Genomic DNA, 24,474 nt, shown 5'->3' with positions numbered 1-24,474 from the left:
GAGGCAAAGAAAACCAGCAATCAGTCTGCCATGAATTTGCCATGGGACCACATACTGTTGCAGAAACAACCGTATAAAGTTGCTGAGGAAAGACAAATTCACAGCTAGCAGATTACAACAGCCTGGTCCCCATGCACTAGCCAGGCTCCAGAGAAAGGAGAGCCTGAAGTAGAGCATAGAATGAGGAATGTACACTCTTCCTGAGACACCCGTTTCCCAAAAGCAGGATCTACTGCACTTCCATCAGTAAAAGAAGGCAGTGTGACAAGGTAAAAATAGCACTGGGACTGAAGTTATGAAGAGTGGGTTTGAGACCATGCTCTGCCATTGAATAGTTGTGTGGTTTGGATAAAGCATGTAACCCCTTAAACCTCAGTATCCTTTTCTAAAAATGTGAATAATAACGATTGCCATGAATAAGATTAGCACAGTCATAAAGGTGAAATATAAAAGTGTTTGTGAGAATTGTCTTGTGTAATATAAAACTTAACATGAACATAAAATGGTCTAATTAATCATTATCTTGCAATAATATTAATAATAACAATAATAACAAATACTTTGTTCCTGAGTTGGGCAAACAGCTATTAGGATTTGGGCAGGATAAGCATAAAAATAAATTTAAATGGCATCTAACTCTTAGAAGAACACATTGTGCTTTCATTTTCAAACAGGGTTTCTTCACGATGGATCATTACTGAAAAGTCTGAGATTAAAAAGAAAAGATAATCCACAGGAGAAATTGAAATGGAATAAGGTGATTATAACATGCAAAATAGCTATTATTACACATGGTTATAAGGACTCATTTTAGTTCCTTTTCTAGAGGCTCACTATATATTCCTCTTCCCAGAGAGATCCATTTACTTTCTTCATTTTAATAACAATGCTGTTTTCTGAACAGTTTTATGATACTGGAAAGCTAAAGTACAAAATCAATAGATATATTTATGAAATCCAGACATGGCTACTACTAAAATGGGAGAATAAACAAGCAAACTTAAAACAGTAGAATATACACTATTCCCAAAAGGTCCTGAACAGTCAGCTCATTCAGCAGTTAGAACCAGACAATGAAAAAAGAAACAAAACAAAACAAAACAAAACCATGTGTGTAGAATAACTTGGTTAGAAAGTTTTGAAATAGTCATCAGATGAACCATAACAATGCACTACGAATTTTTTAAGTTACTTAAAAATTAAGTTGATGTTAAAGTAAGCTATTACAATATGGGGTGTGTGTGTGTGTGTGTGTGTGTGTGTGTGTGTGAGAGAGAGAGAGAGAGAGAGAGAGAGAGAGAGAGAGAGAGAGAGAGATGGTTCTGTTCCATCATTAGTGAGGCATAAATTTTTGTTTTGTTTTTTAATCTCAGTCATAGGATAATTGTGGTCTGGCTAACCCATGATACTATACAAATACTCAAAACACGGATTTTCAAAAACACGTGATTATTCAATAAGCAGTATTTGTTTCAACCTACTTTGATATAAATATGGTTATGCCACCTTTCTTTGGTTAGTGATTCCATCCTTTTATAGTCAAACTTTCTTTATCCTTATGTTTTAAAAATATCCTTTGGAAACAGGATTTGGCTTTAAAAAAACAAAAATCTAGTCTAGTAATATTTGTCTTATACTTGGAACATTTAATCCATTTACATTTAATATAATTACTGATAAATTTGCAGTTTCTTTAACGTTACATTTTGAAATAATTATACATTTACAAGAGGTTGTGAGGATACTACAGATAGGACCCCTGTACCCTTCATTCACTTTATATCTTATATGATTATAGTATAATATCCAAACCAAGAATTTGACATGATTACAATGTGTGTGCATAGTATGTAATTTTATTACATGTGTAGGTTTGTGCAACCACAACTGCAATCAAAACAGAACTATTCCATCACCACAAAGTATTCTCTCATGCTACCTCTTTATAGTCACAGCCACCCCTCACCCCACTGGCTCTAACCCATAGTAACCACTAATCTGTTTTCTATCCTTATAATTTTGCCATTTTGAGAATGTTATATAAGCGGAATCATACATTATGTAACATGAGACTTTTTTCCACAGTAAGAATAATGCCCTTGACCCATGCAAGTTGCTGCATGTATCAATAGTTTCTTGCTTTTTACTGCTGAGCAGTATCCATGGTATGGATGTACCACAGTGTGTTTAACCTATTGAAAGATATTTTCATTGTTTCCGGTTTGGGATTATTACAAACAAAACTGCTATGAAAAATCAAGTGTAGATTTTTGTGTGGAAATACATTTTCATTTCTATGGGATAAATGCCCAGCAATGCAACTGATACCAGGTATGTCAAGCATATGTTTAATTTTTAAATTGCCAAATGATTGTCCAGAGTGACTGTACCATATTACACTCCCATGTATGAGAGACTCCATTTCTCTACATACTTGCCAGCACTTGATAGTGTTACTTTTTATTTTAGTAATTCTAAATAGGTATGTAGTAAATGTCTAATTTTGGTCCTAATTTGCACTTCCCTAATGGCCAGTCATGCTGAACATCTTTTCATGTGTTTATTTGCCATTCATATATCCTCTTTGATGAAATGTCTCTTCATATCTTTTGCCTGTTCTCTAATTGGAGTGTTTTACTGTTGAATTTTGAGAGTTCTTCTACATTCTAGATATGAATTCTTTGTAAAATGTACGCTTTGCAAATATTTTCTCCCAGTCCATAGCTTATCTTTTTATCCTCTTCATATGGTTTTCTGCATAGCAAAATTTTTCATTGTGATGAAGTGATATTTATCTATTTTTCCTTTTTGTGTTTGGTGTCATGTCTAGGAACTCTTCACCAAGCCCTACATCCTCAAGATCTTATTCTATGTTACCTCCTATCAGCTTTATAGTTTTATGCTTTACATTTAAATCTATGATCCATTTTTGGACAGTTTTTTCATGAGGTTTACATTATTTTTTTATGGTGTGGGATATGGATATCCGATAGGCTAGCACCATTTGTTAAAAAGATTATCTTTCACCCATTGAAGTGCTTTTGACCTTTGGCAAAAATCAGCTGGTGGTACTTGTGTGGAGCTATTTCTGGGTTTGCAATTCTATTCCATCCACCTAAATTGTCCATTCCTCTGTCAATATCACAGTCTTTATTATAGCTCTATAATGAGTCTTTAAATCAGATAAAATGATTCCCTTTATTCCTTTTCAAATTGTTTTAGCTATTCAACTTTACATTTCCATGTAAAATTTAAATCTACTATATTATTCTTTTCTTTCTTTTTTTTATTATTTATCCCACCTGTTCTATGTATTTGCTTTGTTTTATTTTCTTCTTTATTTTCTTCTTTTGGAATTATTTTCTATTACTTTAACACCTACCCTCTTACCTTGGGAGGTGTATGCTTTTTTACTCATTTTTCAGTGCTCACCTAGAGACTTATAAAAAAATTATATTGATTGTTATTTTACTCTCTTCATAGACAAAGTAATAATCTTACTTTATTTTCCCAACTTCTACACAATTGTTATAATTTTTTAATTCTCTATATATCAAATAATAAAAAATTTTATTATTTTGTACAGACAATACTAATTTATTAAGGATATATTTATCTTTCTTGTTTCTCCTGGAAGCATCTCTGAGCTTCCACATGGAGTCATTTTTCTTCTGCCTAAAGATTGCTAACTAATATTGATTTTGTTGTGGATCTGCTCATGAAGAAACAAACATCTGGGTTTTTTTTGTTTTTTTGTTTTGTTTTGTTTTGACTGAAAATGTTTTTATTTCATCTTCATTTTCTAAGCATTTTCCATGAAGTATTGATTTATTGGTTGGTAGTTTTTTGTTTGTTTTTTTCTTTTTCCCAATCAGACATCATGATTTGTAATGGTGTTTCTCCTGGCTACCACTGTTTTTGTTAAGAAGTCAGCTCTCAGCCCTATTGTTGATTCTTTACATTTACTTTGTCTTCTCATCAACAACAGTCCTATCCACAGATGATTTTTAAAAATTTTCTTTGCCTTGGGGCGCCTCGGGGGCTCAGCCAGTTAAGCGTCCAACTTCGGCTCAGGTCACGATCTCGCGGTCCGTGAGTTCCAGCCCAGCGTTGGGCTCTGTGCTGACAGCTCAGAGCCTGGAGCCTGCTTCCAGTTGTGTGTGTGTGTGTGTGTGTGTGTGTGTGTGTGTGTGTGTGTGTGTGTGTGTCTGCCCCTCCCCTACTTGAACTCTGCCTCTCTCTCTCTCTCAAAAAGTAAATAAACATTAAAACATTTTTTTTCTTTGCCTGTTTTATTTCAGAATTTTACTTTTACATATGTAGATATACTTTTGGAAAAAATGTATTATGTATAAGATTTTCAGGCTCTTTTATGTAACTTTCATCAGTTTTCAAAAGTTCTCATCTATTCTCTTTTCAAAGATTGCTTTTGCCCTGTATTTTCTCTCCTTTTCTTTTGGGATTTCAATGTGTTCCACTTCCTCATTGTATCTACTCTTATGCTCTTTTCTGTATATTTCATCCCTTTAGTCTCTCCATTCCATTTGATATATCATCTTCCGACCTATATTTCATTTTGCCAATTCTTCCTTTAGTTCTATCTAATATGCAACTAACTCACCCACTGAGTTCTTAATTTGGGTTACTGTAGTACTAAATTTAGAAGTTCAGTATGGTTAGATTTTAAAGTTTCTAGTTTTTTTCTACCAGAATTCTCATTTTGTCTCTTTTCTCTTTGAACAGTAGAAAGAATAGTTATTTTAGAGGTCTATGTCTGAAAACACCAATATCTGAAACCCTGATTATCTATTTCTACTGTCTGGTGTTTCCATTTATTTCTATTCATCTTATCTTGTCCTTTCATGTGTGTGGATTTAAAAAATTATGTGCCAGGCATTTTATTTGTAATATTGTTTATAGAAATAAATTGAGGACTAGGATAGGATACTCCATCAGGAAGTCTTTTTGTTCATTTCTATTGGGTGCCTATGAGTACCTCCTACCTGGGATAAGCTCAATTCAATTATAGGGATTAAGAGGATCCTAAAATGAGCTTCTCTTTCTGTGAGAACCTGTTTACTTTCAGTTTATCTTTCTGCTAAGGTGCAGCCTTTTGGGGTTCCAAATCTCAAGAAAGCAAGGTCCACCAGAATTTCCTTCTTGACAGAACTGGGGACTTTGTACTCTCAGTCCTTTAAGCCTGTCAAATATACCATTCAGTCTTTCACCTGTCCATCCGAACCAGCAAAAGTGGTGATAAACACTGGTCTCTATCTCCATTTGCTCTTGTCCTCCCCTATTTTTAACTCCCTTAACCCAGTAGGTTCACTGTCTTGCCTACCTCACTCCTAGAACTTCTATCATACTGACCTTTCTCTTTATTACCAATTATAATTCATTGTCTCTTCTCTCTTTATTCTGCTTATGGATGTTAAGAGGAGGCTCAACTTCTCTTACCTTATATTTCTATGAGGGACTTCCTGCTTTTTCCTTGGCCTTTCTTCTCATTCCTTTTCCATAATTCCCTAAGGGAGAATAAGTCAATGTGGTATGAATTTGGGGGAAGCCTCTTGAGGGCTGTGCTCCCTTACATGGAGAGATGGTTGCTTATACAGAGAGGGCACCATGTTCTGCTTTCAACCATGTGGCCAATCCCCACCCCAGTAAGTGGGATGCTTGCGGTTTTGAGTGCTAGTTCAAATCCATTTTGGAGAGTAAAGAAAGATATCAGATGTCCATTTGTCCACATATTAAATTATATTCTCTGATGCAGCTTTTACTCATAATAAAACTCTTATTTTGGTCTCTCTTTGTTTGGTTTTTGTCTTATCTTTCAGTAGGTTCCAAGCTTAGGAAAGAAAAAAAGGGGTGTTATTTATTGACTCCCTAAAAGTCTCCAAATGGTCAAAAACTTCTCTCTTATTATAATTCATTCAAAGGCAAGTAAACAACCTGCATGCTCTGCCGACAGCTATAATATCAAAATTTACCTTTTCTAAGCAAAGTAGCCAAATTATTAACTATATCTTATTTTTTCACAGTATGTAGGATTTTAAAATAACATATTACAAAGCCACCAATTGACACCTGATTTCATCTAAGCCAAGGGAAATATTTCTCTAACTCTTCTTGGACAAAAGGGCCTGAATAATACAAACAACAGTCAGAACAAGTCCCTAAACCCACAAAATATGTTTATATAGACATAACCATAGATAAAGCTTTTTTATCTTGTTTCCATAAGCCATGAGCTTTAATTTTCCTTTTTTTTTTTTTCCTGAGAACTTTTGCTTATTTGCAACTATTTCTGGGCCACAACAGCACTTCAATAGAGCATTTTGGCAATAACCTCTGTTGTGGTCAGCAACTCCTTCTGCAGCTGGGATTTCTTGAAAGAAGTGAGTAGCATTTGTCTTACAGTGCTCCAGCAACAAAACAAGCAAATCATTCGTGGGAATCAGATAGTCACAGAGCTTAACTCCTCTCTCTCCTTCCTTCCCCTCTTCCATGTGATCAAGGAGTTCAAAGCCACTGGCGCACATTTTAGCAAGTATGTCATTCACAGTGGGGCTAATACATGGATCCAATCTTAACCACTAGGCTCTGAAACAGATCGTGGGAAACTTCCTGACTAAAGTGACTATGGGACTAATAACCTGGGTGTCACAAGTTGGAGGACTTGTCACAGCTTAAGACTGTATCCCCCTGAAGTAGAGACATGCCCCAGGGTATACTCAGGTATATATTGTTTGGTGGTGAGTGGTTCAGCTACAGAATTTGTCCTAAGACAACAAGGCCATGGATTAAATAAACATAAATATCTGGCTCTGCCTTAACTACAGCCAAAAAAACAGAGCAAAACCAAACAACAACAACAACAACAACAACAAATACACAATTTTTCCTGCCTAAGGAGTAATTCAGAAAAGAAGCCAGAGGTGATAAGACCTAGAAAGTAAAAGTCACAATGAGCATTTACAATGTGGGAGTCACGCCTGGCTAATCCCACTTGAACAAAACCACTACAAGAAATCAACATACCTAGAAATATCTGGAAAATGCTGTGATATTTACAAAAAAAATGGGATTGTGAAAATTTGGGTCATTGACTAAAATTTGCTATTTTCTACTAATCTTTGGACAACAAAATAACCAAAGAAACTTCTCTGAGTCACCATAACTTTAAATAAATATCTTTTGGAATCATAGAGATGGAAACAGCCTGTGAAAAATATTCAGTGGTGTCTTATAGACAACTCTCACTGAAGCCTGAAAAACAAGCCAAAAGTTTCTTGTTTCTTTTAAAAAATATTAATCTTTTTTTTATGTGAGCCTAAAAAAAACTTTCTCTCAGTATCAATCCCCTCCTATAAACATCTGCCTTCACTTTGAGGAACCAGTGACATTGCCAATCCCAGTGCTCCCAATGAGGGTCAAACACTTCCACTTTTGATGACCAATAGTTTTTAAAACCCACATTAGGCACAGGGCATTTCTCAGAAGGAAAACATGCTGTTAGCTCTGACAAAGGCCTGTTTGTGAGGTCGCCTCCTGTTTGAAATGCCCCATAGCAAGACAGATGCTGGAAAGGGAAGTTCAAGAATCATTCTAATCCAGTTCCACTTCCTCTGCTTGCTTCCAACACAGCTGCACAGAATAAAACAAAAAGAGGAAATGGGGACACCCAGAGAATATTATTGCCTTCAGCAAAAACTTTCAGAAAGCCCTCTTAGGAACCCCTGACATCACATAGATGTGTCATCTTCCTTACAGAACTTTGCTTCACAAGCAGATCTACGCAATTTCTTTTTCTTTTTAAATTTTTTTTTACATTTATTTATTTTTGAGAAACAGAGTGAGACAAAGTGTGAGCAGGGGAGGGGCAGAGAGAGAAGGAGACACATAATCCGAAGGAGGCTCCAGGCTCTGGGCAAGCAGTCAACACAGAGCCTGATGTGGGTCTCGAACCCCACAAACTATCATGACCTGAGCCGAAGTCGGACACGCAACCGACTAAGCCACTCAGGCACCCCTATGCAATTTCTTAATGCAGACAATTAATGCCAAAATAAAGCTAGGGTGCAAAGCAATAACTTAGGAAAAAGGCAATACTCAGGCAAAATCTTTCCAGAAATTAAAATGTAAACTCAACCAACTTTCCTTTAAACTAACCAAATAATGACATGACATGGTGACTTTGGTTCAGAGAAAGAAGCACAGGAAAACTCTGCACTGAATCTCAGGAACTTGGTGTTTTAATCCCACCTCTGTAAGACTTTACGTGATCTTCCTAAATTTACTTCATTACTCTGAATCTTAGCATCCTCATAAAGAAAAGGGAGCTGGACTTGATAATACTTATGTTTCTAGACATCTGAATCTGATGTCCCATGTACACATAAAAGTAACATACCTAGATGTAACTCACTATTCTACCGACACCCAACTAATTCTCCCTCTTTCTCCAGTAATAACTTCAGTTTAGGATGCCACCAACCGTCCTGTTTCCCTAGCTAGAAATCTGTTGGATATTCTCTCCTCTTCCATGTTTCATAATATAGTCCTCCCTTAAGTGATTCAACATCTTTTCACTACATATTTTTATTTTTTGAAAATGTAGTCCCATCAGTTTTTAATTCCCAAATCTTTTGCTGAACCATCGATTTTTATCAATCTTCTCAGGCAAGTTCATAGCTCAGATATGCCCTCTCTTATTCAAACTTTTGCCAGAGTCTTCCTAGCTGGTCCTTGGGCATTATGTTGCATTGTGTCACATTCCCCTACAATCTAGCGTTTCCAAAGTCACCTGAGTTTCTTTTTAAAAGGTGCATACCATACATCTCTCTCCTACTTACAATCCTTCAGTCATTGCCCACTGGACACAGAATAAACTCGAGTTCCTTAGCACATTATGCAGAGTCCTTTAGTGCCATTTCCCACCAATACTCTACGCACCCTGCAAAAACTCCTGATTTTCAATATTCTCCCGAATGCTTTGGTCTGTATATATAGTGTCCCAAAGACCTTGTTGATGTCAATCTATACCTCAAGGCTCAGTGTAAGGATTTACCCTTCCTTGTGCTTCTACTGCTACTTTGCTTCTGTTCTGCAGAGTTCGTTCCTGGTATCTGCTTCTAAGGGGAGAAGGTCTAGCAGTGCAAAGAGACTTAAGTGTTAGACATTCCTTTTTCTCTCTCCACATGAACAGAATTAAATTCCATTCAAGAAGAAGTATAAAAAGAGCGCACCATCCAGAAACAATGATGAGCTTACAACCACAAATCCTTTAACTTAGGCTTGTTCAAAGACTTCAGCTCCATGAGTATATTCAAAGGTATATTTAATCTCCTGTTATCAAGAAATGAATATTATAATTTCATAACTGAACATCATTCTGAATATGAAAGCACTCAATCATGCACTGAGGCCTAGAAAAATTAGTATAATTTATAAGTTCCGGGTACTGAGGAAAAGAAAGCACACTGTTGTTCTTGGGGCTGTTATGGTTATGGTTGTTAATTAGTCTCAGGTAGGCAATAAGAAATATTCCTGAGAATCTAGGAACTATAGGAAGGTTACTTCTAAGAGACAAGAGAAGAATGGTGCATAGATTACTACAAAATCATGAGCAAGCTACTTAACTTTCTTGGGCCTCAGCTTTCTGGCTTGACAATGTGGGGACACAATGAGAGATGTCACAGTGGCTTCTCCTCCAATCTGTAGGAAGATTTGTAGCAGTGGTTCCAGGACCAACCACTTCTGGAAGATGGAGGTACAGAAAGGGTGGCAAATACTACTAGTTGTCTAGTTTGCACAGGACACTCCTGGGTTATGCATGCTGTCTTAATAATTTTTTTAAATGCCTCCTTAAAATTTTGAAAATGTCCCATTTTGGATGATAAATTTCATCAAAACTGTAGTTTGATTTTTAATTTTGTCTTGAAATTCTTTAGGAACTATGTACTTACCTGGCTTTTGCTAAATTCACTGATGATGGAGAAGAGTGAGACTTTACGGTCGAACTAAAAGCTCTTCCTCCTTTTAAATCTCCCTAAAAACAAGTTTCTTTTATGATTCTCAATCTTTTAGTGTAGTTCAAAGATTCATAGCGTCTTGTAAAATAGTTTTCAGGTGTTATTTACTTTGGTTTAAGTTTACAGATTCCAGTGGGGCCCTCTCTTTTTTCAAAGAGTATCATTCTTACTGCATTCTTGACAGCTTCCTTGCTGAGGGAATTCAGCAAAATATATACATCGTTTTACCATCTGCAGGGTTGATAGCACTTAATTAGGGAAGCCAGGAGTATCAGAGGACATTTTCAAAGCAGCACCTCAGGTAAGAGACCCCCTTCCCTCCTCTGCTGTGACTAATAGTTCTGCAATGCGTTTTATGTTCAATTGCATCACAGAATTTCCCCTAGAGAATATGGAATTCAAATCAGATGAACAGATGCTCACAAATTAAGGCACTCTATATACCTACAGCAATCATGAAGTAGTAGGTGGAGACAAGATAAAGGAAAAAAATCAAATCTGAAACCACTTATTTCTTGTCTCTCTTTTCCCTTCTCTCTTCTCATCTCCATGGACCGCCTCCCCTACCCTCTGCTACCCATCACTGCATTATTTTTCCTACAACCTCTTAGTTGCCATAGACAGAGACTCAGTGAGGGATATGTGTTTTTAAATGCCAAAAGTCAATCTCTTTTTTTCTTCTTCTCGTTATAGTCATGCACGTGTTCTCGTTAGTTTGAGAAACAGAGCTTGTAAATACGAAACTTCACTTTTTTAGGTGATGGTTCAGCAAGCAGAGAAATTTGCTTTGTCCTGAACAGAAGTGCTTCTGTAACAACCCTGGTCCCCAGTTCCTTACCCCTTGGATGTTTCCTCTCCACATCACAGGCTTTGACCCAAGCATGTTAGGTGACGATCACTCGGGCTCATCTCCACCCAAATTCTAGGTCCCAACCATCTTCCCAATCTGGACCCCAGTCAAAATGTGCCCCCTCTGCTTCTGTGTCCCACCAAGCATCTGATTTTCCCCAGGAAATAGGAAATCAGAAAGCTATTCATGCTAATGTGCCCGATAAGGACATTCTTTATATATCTTTTTTTCTTTTTAACCTTATATTAAAAAAAAAAAAACTTCCCTTCATAGGAGCTAGCCCTTCTAAGTGAGAAATATTGCAAAGATCTCAAGGAACACTGCCTTTGGGGATTGTCTTGGTCTTTCTATATAATAAAGTAGGTATCAGTGGCTCATGAAAAACAGCCACAGTTCACCAATAAACACTTTAATGAATGCTTTTTTGGGCACATTTTATTTCCTTCCATTCTCTTTTCCCAGTTGAATTTTAAAACGTATATTTGCTTTTACAAAACAATAATGATTTGTAATCTTTATTGTGAAGCCTGTAGAGTAAAAACCCATGTTTGCCTGTCCACTATCCTTCTCCACATCACATTATTTTACTCGTTAAACAATGCTTTAAAATATCCTAGATTTATGTTTTCTACTCTGGTTATAGCAGCTCCGTGTTTGTCTCATGAGAGCCATTCCTCATCTGCCTTATCTGTTTCTGAGAACCTCGATAGTAGACTTGGCGGTGCGGCCACATGAGGTAAGGTCAATCACGCTCATCTTGTCAAACTTGTCATAACCCCGAGATTTCACATAACGGAGTGTCCCCTCGTGCATTTGTAGCAATGCCACACAACAGGGGATTTTAGAATTCAATATGGAATATCATATCCTCTACTTTGAGTGTTGTTTCAACAAAATTTCCAGCATTGTAAAATTGTGGAACATAAAAATAAACAGAAGAAGAAAACTGTCTTACATCACTTATTCTATCCCAAGGTGGAAAATTCATAGCAAAAGGAAAGAAAATCTTTTCTACCCATGGTAGGGGTTTGGGGTCAGGAGGCTGTGAGACAGCATACAAGTCACACTTCCTCTAGCCATCCAGAAAATATCTTTGTTTACCACTGCAGTGTTGCCAAGGCAATGCCAGCTACTTATGACATCATGTTGAGATGGCTATCACAAGCACGACAGCACTGTTGTTTAAAGGTTCTAGCGAATCTTGTCCCTTCTCTCTTTTTCGTATTCCCTAAGGGAAAGACAAAAGGATCACTCGTAGCCGAAGACCGGCATAAAAGAGGGAAACCAGACTGTAGCCCATATGCAGCTTCATTTGGATCATTCTCATTTTATTTTTAGGTCAATAGTGGCAAATCGATTGTGCTTTTTGGGTTAAAAGTTGCAGTATTCACACATCTATGCTCTAACATCCTCACCTGCATATCTTTCCCAGAAATTTCATAAGGAAATTATAGATTTTGTTGTCAGTGGAAGAAGAAAAGAAAACATCCCAACCTTTTCCTGGATCACCTCAGGTCTTTCAGAATACCCTTGTACACAGCTGTGTTAACACAGACTTGCTTATTTTTTTTTTTACATTTCTATGTGGCCTTGATCCCTCATGTCCAAGAAAACACAAGTATAATAGAATGTCACCCACCCTATACAACTGTCCTCTCCCAGCTTCCACACAAATGCTCCTGAGAAAAACTTTCTACCCATGACCCTAAAAATGTAGGACGGACTAAAGACAGCTGTCAGGAAGAAGTGCATGGATATAGTAATGCCCAACAGTGTGTGCATGGGGATGTGAGCAGAAGTGGTGAGAAAATGTCCCTCAGCTGAGGTGCAAGGTTCTGCAAAAGGAAGAAGCTAGAAGCTTCCTGCATATATCCTTTAACCCTTTTAGATTGTTTTGAAATTCCCGGCAGAGTTTTGAAAAGGAAAATGCTTATGTCTCTTCTTGGCTCTCTGAGGAAAAATTAATCTATGTGCTAGAGGGAATGTACATAGCAGGCGTGAAAGCAAGCCGGCACACTGATAACTGCAGCCTGCTCTGGGTGCTCAGAAAGGAAGGCGGAGCAGCCCCGCGGGCTCCCTGCGCGTGCCTGTGACAAACCTCGCATGACACAGGACAGCAGGGAGATCCTGAAGACTCACAGGGAGCCTCAGTACGGGTCCAGGGAAGGGGGCTGTGCAAAAAGTGAAGCGAAATGGCTTACAGAAGGAGAGGAAGCTTTGGGAGAGAAAGTCGCCATGACAGGCATTTGAAAGATAAAGTATTCCTTCTGTGAGACACATGTTGTTTTAGTAAAGAATTAGGCAAAATGGGCAATAAACTTACTATGATGAGGTGCCAACACATCATCGGTAGTAGCATCTGACCATATGATTCCTTACAGCACAAAGGGAGCTGGATGTGGGGCTTCTCTTTGTTGTATAAACCCTTCTATAAGTTGTACATACAGCACTCTCTCTGCATTGGGTTTCTCCTTACCACCCTGGACAGACTGGAGGCACCTTTTGCCCTCCTGTTGTCCACACAATTCACACCATTGTCAGATCCACCCATCATGCCATTCCTGGATATACTCCTGTTTCCAATTTTTGCTACCTCTTCTCCAAGGTCTCGAAGGTCTCCACCCCATGGAATACAGTTCTCTATTCTGTAAGGTGATAGGGAGAGCAGTGTAATTATAGGCCCATATCTGGAATAACTATAATCATTTTTACCACTATTTACCTGCTCAAAGTGCTAAACATGCATCGAGCACACAGCTTTCAAGGCCTCAGAAGAATATACGGGGGAACCTACTTGGAAATTATTGACTGAAGGCAAAAATCTAAAAACAGATATCCTACCTCCTCCTAGGTAAGAATAAGACTTTTCAAGTAGTCTGCCATATGTGCGCATAAAAGTGATATCTGTAACTCATAAATACTTTTTGTTTTATATATTGCAAGTGTTTGTGTGTTTGTTTTTGAGAAAGAGACAGAGCATGCGTGGGGGAGGGGCAGAGGAAGAAGGGGAGAGACAGAATCTTAAGCAGCTCTATGCCCAGTGTAGAGCCTGACTGTTGGGCCTCAATGTGGGGCTCAATCTCACAGATCATGACCTGAGTGGAAATCAAGAGTCAGACACTCAACTGAGCCACCTGGGCACCCCTATATATTGCAAGTTTTTAAGATGTGACACATGTCCCTTAAATGGGAAATGAGAATGGATATATTCTTGCTATTTCAAGTTCATGTATTTTGGAAAGGCAGAGAAAATCAACTCTATATGATAAAAAAAAGGAAGTTATGATTTTTAAAACAATGAATGTCAGTTCATATTTTTGTAAATTATTGCTTTCTGCAGAAACAGAAAAAATGTTATTATCTTTGAATAAAAATCCTCATTAAGAATTATGTTTTCAATGAGGAATAGATTATAAGCGAATAATCACATAAAGTTAAAGAACAATTGTCTTGAGGAAAAAAATCAGTTACTTACTGACAGCTTTAAGAGAGAAGCTAGAAATTTTAGTTTTTCTTGATTTTAAGTTAATACTGTACTTGCTTATTGATTCCAATTTTCATGTAAGCGACTGTTAAATTAAGTTTCTTTAATTTTGTTCCAAATGATTAATTTTGTAAATTCAAATTGGTACTTTGGATTTTCCCAATTAAATTGCATTGTATAGAAATGTCACATTAACTCCCGTTAACCTGATATTATGAATGCTGAGAATTTTTTTTGCCTTGTTTACCTGATGACTATTAGATTTATGTTTCTTCTCTGAAAGGTAGAGAACTAATCAACTCTTCAAGAAAGAATAAATACAATGGAGGAAGCTTGCTAACCCCTGGGGTGAGTAGTAATAAGTTGATTGGTGAAGGATAATAAAGGTCTACCAGATAACTCCAAGGATTCTTTTGCACAAAATTGTTTTACTTTGATGTACAAGGGATTCCCATTATACCCATTACCCAGATTCTCCAATTGCTTACATTTTGCCCCATTTAATTTATTCTGTAGGTCTATTTGTACATGTAGCTATACATTTTTTTCTGAATCCATTTGACAAAAACTTGACAGTGTGTTCCTTTGCCCCTAAAAGTTTTAGGGTATACTGCCCAAGAGTAAGAACATTCTCTCACATAACCCCTGCATAGTTATCACAGTCAGGAAACTTAACATTGATACCAGAATGTTATGGAGTGAATGTTTGTGTCACCCCACCCCAAATTTATATGTTGAAGCCCTAACTCTCCAATGTGATGATATTGGAGATGGGGCCCTTGGGAGTTAATGAAGGTTAGATAAGGTCATGCAAATAGGGTACCCACCCAATGGGATTAGTGCCCTTTAAGAGATACCAGAAAGCCTTTTCTCTACCTTCCCTCTCACCTTGTGCACAAATAAGAGATTATATGAGGACATGGTGGAAGGCAGCTGTCTACACACAAAAGGGGAGTTCTTGCAAGAAACTGACCATGATGGCACCCTAATCTTGGACTTCTAGGCTCTAGAACTGTAGGAAAATAAATTTCTAAGCTACCAGTCAGTCTATGGTATTTTGTTATGACTGCCCATACAGACTAAGACACTAATCCCCAGTCTATATTCACATTTCGTTAATTGTTCCAGTAATGTTTTGTATGGCTGTTTCGTTTCCTCAGTTCAGGATCCAACCTAGGATCGATCATACATTATATTTAGTTGTCATGTTGCTTTAATCTTTATCTGGAATCTTTCCTCTGACTTTCTCTGACTTTCATGACCTTGACGTTGTGGGAGAGTACCTGGCAATAATTTCAAAGAATGTCTGATGTTTTCTCATAGTTAAATTCAAGTTTTTTTGCTCTGGCATGGATGTGATGGCTTGTCATTCTCTGCATCATATCTGCAGGTATTTGAGATTGGTGGTCCCAGTATTGGTGTTTACTTTGGTATCCACCAGGCTTCTCCAGTGAAAAGGTGCTATTTGTCTCTCTGTAATTAATACAGAATTTATTTAGAGATACTTATCGATGTGAATATCCTGGTTCTTCAAAATTTTACTCACCAGGTTTAGCATCCATTGATGCTTTTCTAACTGTACCATTCCTTCTACATTTGTTGGTTATGATTCTACTGTAAAGAAGAGTGGCTTTGTCCTCTCTCTCTATTTGCCTGGTTTTTAAAATTTAAATAAGAATAGACAAACGAATTCTTATTCTATATAATATGGTTGCAATGATTATTATTGTTATTGTTGTTATTATATTTTGATGCTCAAATTGTTTCCATATCTGCCCAGCAGAAGTCCATTCGGACTGCTCCCATGTCATTTTGACATGCCTCTGCCATTCTTTGGGCACTTTCTTACTTCCTGCTATAATAAGACGTTCCAGGTCCACCTTGAGCTTTCCTGTTCCAGTCCTAGAATCAGTCATTTCTCCAGGAATCCCTAATCCTGGCTCCTAGTGTGCAATTAGCTTCAGTGCAGCTTTGCTTCAAGGCATCTCAGCAGACAGAGGTATGTACATGCGTGCATATACATCACCCCTTCCACACACACAATTAGTTTCTTCTCCATTATTCAAAAGTGGAGCGTGAATGAATTCTCTTTCTTAATTTTATTTCCTATCTTCTTTTCTTTTTGCCTTGTCTCTTCTAGCTACCTTTCTCTCTTTATCTTTCTCCCTTTCTTTTTCTTCCTTCTTTATATTTTCCCATGTCTTCTTGCTTCTAATAAAATGAGTCTCTGAATTGTCCAGACACAGAAATCATGTACGCCTCTAATTTATTCAAGAAAAAAATAAGGATAGATAGGAGAGATGCTATAGAATGGAAGTGGCCAAGAATGAGAGCAGACATACCAACTTTCAGCAACAGGCTGTGGCCCAAAAGAATGAAAATGTTGCTGCTGGCAAATGCCCTTTGCAGCATCTCTTGGTCTGGACACAATCACTACAGAGAAGTCAGAGAAAACATCCCTTAATGTTAAAAGCATCCTGAACCTAAGGATCCCAACAGTTAAACATAACCTTATTAACAAAAACAACAACAATAACAACAACAGCTTTGCAGTTTGAAGAAATTACACATTAATTTAAGATCCTAAAGTAAAAGTTTCATAGATGAACAGTACTGCCAAAGAAGTATTTAGAGATTCATAATTTGACACAAAGTATTCTTCTACTTTTTCTCTCTAGTTAAAAATCAGTTTAACAGAGTGATTTGTTTTCTTTTTCACACAATAAGTAGGTCCTGACTAACTGGATGTGAATATAAAATATACACATCTGGTACAAATGCAGGACTCACAAATCAGCCTTTTAGGTACAAACTCGGGGTTCACAAAACTCACATCTTTCAGGAATATTACAAAGGGTCCATCTAGGTTTCTTTGCCTGCCTTATTCTTGGCCTTATGGCTTTTACTAAGTTATAGAATCACAGAATTTTAGTCTGATGGATATTTCAAAATTATGCGGTCCTACCTTATCATCCTATACTCACTTCTAAAAGAATTACTTATGATGACAATTATAAAAAACAGAGACTATTTAGAATTTTACGTCACTCTGAATGAAATCGTCTCGGTGCCTATCATAAGGTGATAAGCCGAGTAGCTTTAAAATATTCAGATCAAACATTCATTTAATTGACTTATTGAATACTGACCATGTGCCAGGAACCGTGTAGAAGCTGTGGATACAGCAGCACACATGGTGCATGGAGAACAGATGGTAGGGGATCATGGACAGAAGCAGAGAGACTCGCTAGGAGGCCATTACAAGAATAGTCTAAGCAAAAGGTATTTGTGACATGGACTAGGATAAGAGGTAAAGTCGTGAGTTCGTTGGATTTAGATATATTTTGTTAGAACTCACAGAATATGCTAGTGGATAGAATGTGGAATGTGAGAAAAAGAAAGAAGCCAAAAATTACTTCAGGATTGTATCTGCTTTTTAGCCAATTGTATTGGAAGAATAAAGTTCTTTTGATTTGGGGAGAACAGGTTTGGGGTGGGAAAGAGGTCAAGTGTGTTTTGTGGGCATAATTTTGAGATGAATATTCTATTTCAAAGCAGAGATGCACAAATACTTCAAGTGAAAAACATGTGGAGTTCAACACAGGGATAGGAACTAGAGCAGTCATCAGCCTATAAATAGGATTTGATAGCATCAGACTGGGACCCAAAGGTGTATTTTTAGCTGGCACTTACTGAAGCCTTCCTTTCAGCAGTTGTTCTGAGAGCTTCACATGCCTTGATTCATTTAGCTCACACAGCAATCCAGTCCAACCTGGTAAATACTACTACTGCTAACACTACTACTATCATCATCATCATCATCATCATCATCATCATCATCATCATCACCACCATCATTTTTTACAAAGGAGTAAACCAAGAGCAAAGAGAGACTATATAATGTATCCCAAGTTTCGTACTGAGTAAATGTCAAAGCAGAATTTGAACCTCAGCCGTCTAAATTCACAGTCTTGCTCTTAACCAACTAACGGTTCAGTACTAACATATCTTGGCATTGACTATGAGGCAAAGGTGTTTAGAATATGTGTGAACTTCCAAGATAATAGGTCACAGCAGTAATTAGCTGCTTCATTATGATTAAATTACACACTGGAGAGCTGGAAGAATTTAGCAGTTTCCATAGATATCCAATTTATAGCCATAGATTAGCTTAGTCACGGGTATTATCAAGCTCATAATGGCTAATCATTTAGATATTGTTCACACCTTGCCCTAATGCCTAGCACTTTTGTAAAATCTCACTGTCATTTAAGTCTTTCATAATCACCCTTCATAAAGTAGCAGCAAAGAGTGCTACTAAAAGGTTCGTTTCATTAACCCTTTGTCTGCTAGACAATTATATTCTATGTTCATTTCTTCCTACACGAGAAAGAACTTAGGGACTTCATAAGAGTTTCAATTAACTCAACAGATATTTATGGAGCACCAAATTGAGAGTGGTGATGTATTTAGCCCTGTGAAATTGCCTTTGCCCCAAGATTTTGTAAGTTATATACCAAATTGTGCTAATTAATTTCCCTTCTTTGATGAGGAAGTCCTTCTACTTTTCCTATGCAGAGATGACCACCTAACTTCTAGAACCCTGCTGGTATTATTTTTGTTGTCAGAGCTAGAAGTTTGCATTGTGAGAACAGACTCTCAAGAAATGCTTTTCCAACTCAAAGAATCATTTGAATAGAGTAGTGTCTATAGTAGAAGTGAATGTCCTGTGCTTTAGATCAGTTTTCAGTCAACATGACTCATGGACCAAATCACCTGTTTTTGTATAGCTGATGAGCTAAGAATGGTTTTTCCATTTTTGAATGGTTGGGAAAAAATCAAGAGAAGAATAATTTTCATAACATGAAAAAATTATATGAAACTCACATTTCAGTGTCCATAAATAAAGTTTTATTGGGACATGCTCATCCACTTACATACTATTTATGGTTATTTTTGTACATTAAAACAGTATTAGTGAAAAAAAAACAGTATTAGTGACAAAAACACATGTCCTGCAAATGCTGGTCCTTTGCAGAAAAAGTTTTCCAAATCCTGCTCTATATACTTGAAAAAATAATCAGTCATGGGCACCTGGGTGGCTCAGTCAGTTAAGTGTCCGACTTTAGCTCAGGTCATGATCCACGGTTCATGAGTTTGAGCCCTGCATCAGGCTCTCTGCTCTCAGCATGGAGCCTGTTTCGGATCCTCTTCCCCCCATCTCTGTCCCTCCCTTGCTTGCGCTCTCTCTTTCTCAAAAATAAATAAAGTTAAAAAAAGAAAAATGAATCAGTGATAACATCTTTTGAAATATAAAAGTTATTTATTTTTGTACTTCTGTCCTTGAAAATCATGGCTACATGTAGCAAAGCTTAGTCAAAAGTAAGAGGATGATGTTTATCAATGAGCTAGAAAATAAACAGAATAGCATTGAAGCACATCAACAAGTTAACATAATTTTTAAAAATTGATATCTGTCGCTACAGAGAGCCAAATCTGAGTTCTATTTGGCTGCTTTTTAAAATTTTTTTTTAACATTTTATTTATTATTGAGACAGAGAGAGACAGAGCATGAACAGGGGAGGGGCAGAGAGAGAGGGAGACACAGAATCGGAAGCAGGCTCCAGGCTCTGAGCCATCAGCCCAGAGCCCGATGCGGGGCTCGAACTCACGGACCGCGAGATCATGACCTGAGCTGAAGTCGGACGCTTAACCGACTGAGCCACCCAGGTGCCCCTATTTGGCTGCTTTTTAATGACTTTCCACTCTTCCTTTAAGAGAGCCCCAGATCAGGGCACCTGGGTAGCTTAGCTCAAGCTCAGTAGGTTAAGCGTCCAACTTCAGCTGAGGTCATGATCTCACCACTCTGAGTTTGAGTCCCACATTGGGCTCTGTGCTGACAGCTCAGAGCCCAGGAACCTGCTTCAGATTCTGTGTCTCCCTCTCTCCCTTCCCCTCCCCTGCTTGTGCTCTGTCTCTAAAAATAAATAAACATTAAAACAATTTAAATGTTTTCAATGGTAAATTCCAGGGGTCTATACACATGTTATCACTGTTGAACATTTTTTGTAGAAGAATGTGGAGAAGAAGGTTTTATGGTCTAAGGAAGAGCCCTTGGACTTAACACAAGCAAGATGATAATTTTCCAACTACGTAAAGCTTTGCATAGTCACAACATTTAAAAATTCAACTATCTCTTGTCATCATCACAACTTAAGTTAACAAACTAAGTGTATTTATCCTTGGTTTGAAATGAGGAAACTGAGGTCCAGAGCATCATTGCTGTATAATAGTAAAAACAAAAACAAAAAACATTGGCCTTAGGGTCAAAATCTCTGAACTCTTTCCCACTCAAATCTCCAAGTAACAGTGTCTCTTATGTAGAAACGCAAGTGAGAATACTTGACCAGCTAACCTCACTGAGCTGCTGTAAGATTAAATAAGATTTTATATATATATATATATATATATATATATATATACACACACACACACACACACACACACACACACACACACATACACACTCTGAAAATTCCATAAAAGACTTTAGTATAAAACAGAAGAAAAGAGAAAAAAAAAGCAAGTGATTTGCTTAGATCAAGTAACTCTTGAATAACCAATGGAGTTAGCCTTGTGTTCTTCCCATTAGCCAAAGCTAGTGGAGGTGAAAATGAAAATCATTTGCCATGGGAGTCCATGCCTTTGGCCATCAAATGTTCTCAGCTTAGTTAGGATGAATTTCACACCAGAGGGCCTGTGATCCACAACTGCATTGCTCTCATCTATTTCCTCTAGCAAGTAGAGAGACAAAAGCTTTACACTGACTGCATCAAACGCCATCAATTCCAGATTTTGTTTTATAGCATAGCTGTGAAAACCACGGGTGTCAACACAACAGTACTCCAGATACCACTCAATCTATGTATTTTTAATAAATTGCAAATTTACTCTAACTGAATAATATAATTGATAAAATCACCATATCTTTGGACTTCAGTGAATTGTTTGTGTGATAGTGTTGTTCTTCATTACATGCCTGAATGAACTCATTAAGCTCAGAGTGAACAATAAGCCTAAAAAAGCACAAAGACAGTGTGCCTGAACCAGCAAGAAGCCCACATTTCAACCAGCACAGAATCTGGCAGGTCCGCTCTTTGAGGAGGATGTTCCAAGCATTGTATCTAAATTTCATATTTAAAAGGTGATTTAGCTTTTGGTTTCCAGTGAGGAATGAGAGCTGCATATCCCTGATTATGAACATAAACCTGAGATAAGAAGATTTTTCAATTGAGAATTTACCTGTTTTTCAAGTTATCAACACTTTTTGCCTGCATTGTTTAAAAGCCTAAATTCATTTTCAAACCTCATTTTCCCTCAGATTGTGTATACGCTCACCTTCAAATAGCAATCACCATGTTCCTGGGAACTTCTGAGCCTCTTTCATTCTTTCTTTGTTGCCTAATAGCAAAGGCTATGCCCAGTTAGCCTGACAAGCACTCTGCACAAGGTTTTTGCAGCTACATTCCTATTGGAAAGATAGCCTCTGGGCCAGATTTGGCCGAGATAAAGAGTTCAAGCAAGGGTTCATTTTTCTGGGCTCCCAAGGTTAAAACAATATGCACTCATTAATTCATTTACCAAATATCTATTGAGTACTAGATATTCTGGGCTTAGGGGATAAAAAGTGAATAGAACAGACAAAGTTCCTGTTCCCGTGATCCTCACTTCGGTGGGGGTAGGAGAGGAGAGACAAATAATAAACAGAGTATTTACCATAATAGGTTTCTTTATAATACCTTATGTATGACATAATATAGTATTATAAAGTGCTAGAAAGAAGACATAAAGTGGTAAATGGAGTTGGAAATACTATCTTCTATAGAATGCTCTGTTCACCATTAATAATGTTTCTCCAGTATTCCTAATGCTCATCTTCTAGGAACACTGGAGGGTTATATTTTCTCACATTTTAAAATCATTGACTTGCTTTAGCCAATGAAATATGAATAGAAATGACATGTCACTGTCAAGCTGGAGAATTTAGGAGCCACCACGCAATTCTCTAAGGTGTTTCCTTCTGCTGTGGCAAAGCTTTAAGTCTCATGTTGAAAAAGTAGCAACTTCTAGTTTCTAGTCTGGCAAGTAAAAATCTTAGAAGCCATCACTTTCGTCCACACAATAAGAAAAAAAACTGAACCAAAAATCAACAACTCTTCTTAGATTTTACAGAGAATTGAGGTCACAGGGCAAAGAACTGTCCCCAAAATGGAAGAGACAGGTGGATATAGAGAATTGCCACTTACCAGAGCAGAAACCTCCAAGTAGGAACCTCCACCAGAACCGATATCAAGGTAGGAAACCTAAATGGTAATTGATAGAATTGCTGGAGCATCAATACGGACAAGTGAGAGAGTTTTAAAAAAACAACAACAACAAAAACAAAAACCCAGGATGCTCAGTTTTTAGAGAACTACTGCACTTCAGTGAGTTTTACCAATAGGAACTCTACCAGGTTCTCACAGTGATGATCAGGGAAAACTTTCCTGATATTTTCTAAAAGGGAGAAGGAAAATGAGCCATTTTGAAATATACCCAGAGCAACCTGTTTTTATTCACAAGGCATGCCCTCAAGAGGAACTATTTTACCAGAGCCTAATTGACTTGAGTTTTACCAGGACTTAACTGACCTGGAAGAAGGAGAATACCCAACTCCATCCCCCTTTAGTTTTCCCACTTCAACTAACTAGCAGGTTGAAGGACTGAGAAGCACTTGTAAAGATCGCATCCCAGGGGCACAGCACAGGCTCATTAATGACTGAAACCAAAGTACAGAATTATGGAATGCTTTCCTTCCTCCCACATCTTATCATAGCATCAGGACAGCTCCTGTATAATATAAGTGGATACTATGGAAAGAATTGCATGCCTCAGACTACATTTAGGAAGTCTTTAGGGAAAACTGAAGACAAAAGGGGAGACGAAAACAAGGACACCAAGGAGGAAATTTTAGCCTCTGATACCTACAGCTATAGCAAACAATAATCACCACCTAACTTGTAGCCAAATAAATATAAAACCTCACACTAAATAAAGGTCTATTACAGGCATACTAAAAGAAAAAGAAACACAGTTTGAAGAGACAGAGTAAGCATCAGAACAGATACAGACATAGCAGACATGTGGGAATATTAGACTAGAATTTAAAGCAACTATGATTAATACGCTAAGAGTTATACTGGGGAAAATGTACATCATGCAAGAAAACATGGGTAATGTAAGCAGAGATAAAAACCCTAAGAAAGAATCAACAGGAAATGCTAGAAATCCAAACTAACAGAAATGAAAAATGCCTTTTGATATGCTCATCAATGACTGGATATTTCCAAGGAAAGGATCAGTAAACATGAATAAATGTCAACAGAAACTTCCAAAATGCAATGAGAAATGCAATGAGAAAAAGTAATAAAATGATAGAACAGACTACCCAAAAACTGTGGGACAATTACAAAAGGTGTAACATATTAATGATAGGAATACTGGAAGGAGAAGAAAGAAACAGAAGAAATACTTCAAGCAATAATGACTGAGAATTTTCCAAAATTAATAATAGACACTAAACCAAAGGTCATGAAATCTCAGAGAATACTAAGCAGAATAAATATGTGATAAAAAATAAATATCTAAGCATATCATATTCAAATTGCAGAAAATCAAAGACAAAGAAAGAAGAAATATTGAAAGAAGCCAAAGAATAAAACACCTTACCTATAGGGGAGCAAGAATAAAAATTACATCAGACTTCTTCAGAAACCAGGCACACAAGAAGACAGTGAAGTGAAATATTTAAAATGTTAAAAAACAAAAAACCCAACCATCAACCTAGATCCAACCTGTATCTAGCGAAATTTCCCTTCAAAAGTGAAGGAGAAGTAAGACTTCCTTAGACAAACAAAAATTGAGGACATTTGTCACCAGTAAACCTGCTTTCCAACACATGTAAAACAGAAATTCTTCCGAAAGGAGGAAAATGAGATGTCAGAAACTCAGATCTACATAAAGAAAGAAATAGAATTGGAGAAGGAATAAATGAAGGTAAAACAGTA

General features: G+C 37.2%; 1 long non-coding RNA gene across 1 annotated transcript in view; it reads right to left on the bottom strand.

Annotated features, from left to right (window-relative positions):
- The window catches only part of LOC123379146, a 326,735-nt gene that overhangs the window by 88,300 nt on the left and 213,961 nt on the right, over positions 1-24,474 (bottom strand). The window contains exon 5 of the long non-coding RNA XR_006583198.1: positions 22,675-22,731. This is a non-coding gene — a long non-coding RNA (uncharacterized LOC123379146). The remainder of the gene's footprint in view (positions 1-22,674; positions 22,732-24,474) is intronic.

The sequence above is a fragment of the Felis catus genome, chromosome C1 (genome assembly GCF_018350175.1).
Source record: "Felis catus isolate Fca126 chromosome C1, F.catus_Fca126_mat1.0, whole genome shotgun sequence".
Classification (NCBI taxonomy): domain Eukaryota; kingdom Metazoa; phylum Chordata; class Mammalia; order Carnivora; family Felidae; genus Felis; species Felis catus.
This window is presented reverse-complemented; position numbering and strand designations above follow the sequence as displayed.